The following is an 816-nucleotide window of genomic DNA, read 5'->3' as shown; positions in this document are numbered from 1 at the left end:
GTACCATAAGAATTGTTCCCTTGATTCACAAAAGCTACATTGACTTGTTCATTAGGTTCATTTTGCACTTGTCCGTGAGGACAATGAGAAGTAGAATGAAGAACACTAGAACAAGTCATACATGTTTCATTTGATGCACGATGAGAATGGTTAGGGAATGAAGATACTTGGTTCGCCGAGTTTTGGTTAATCAAAAATTGATCAAACCTTTGAGATAAAGACTTCATTTCAACGGCTATTTCATTTGAGTGGTCGACTTGATGTAAGCCAACACTCTTCCTACCTTATGAATTTTTACCATTCTTGGATGATAATGTTTTATGCAAAGAATTTTCACTCATGCTCTCATAAAGACGCCATACGTCATCCTCATGCCTATCAATATATGAGCCACCCATGGAAGCATCAAACATACCTTTGTAATTTTTCGATAAGCTCTCAAATAAATATTGAACTAATTGCCATATGGGCATGTCATGATGTGGACACTTCCTAAGCAATTCATTAAAGCATTCCTATGCCTCATGAAACGTTTCTCCATCCCTATGTGAAAATTCCCGAATTGAGGTTCTCATAGCATTGGTCTTAGAAACCGGATAGTACTTCTTCAAGAACTCTTGTTGCATTTCTGCCCAAGAAGTGATTGAAAAAGGCCTAAGATTGTTAAACCAATACTTAGCCTTGTCTTTTAAGGTGAATGGAAAAAGTTTGAGTCTTAAGACCTCTTCCAGCATGTTCGTATATTTTACGGTGGAACATACTTTAATAAACTCATCCAAATGCTTGTAAGGTTCTTCACTTGGAAGTCCATGATAG

The 816-nt window shown here is 36.9% G+C and overlaps 1 pseudogene; it reads left to right on the top strand.

Moving 5' to 3' along the window:
* Positions 1-471: 471 nt before the first annotated feature.
* Positions 472-570, top strand: LOC132305825 (small nucleolar RNA R71; annotated as a pseudogene).
* The last annotated feature ends 246 nt before the right edge of the window (positions 571-816 follow it).

The sequence above is a fragment of the Cornus florida genome, unplaced genomic scaffold, assembly GCF_030987335.1.
Source record: "Cornus florida cultivar Cherokee Brave unplaced genomic scaffold, ASM3098733v1 CherokeeBrave_3.0.0_Hap2_Chr04, whole genome shotgun sequence".
NCBI classification, from domain to species: domain Eukaryota; kingdom Viridiplantae; phylum Streptophyta; class Magnoliopsida; order Cornales; family Cornaceae; genus Cornus; species Cornus florida.
This window is presented reverse-complemented; position numbering and strand designations above follow the sequence as displayed.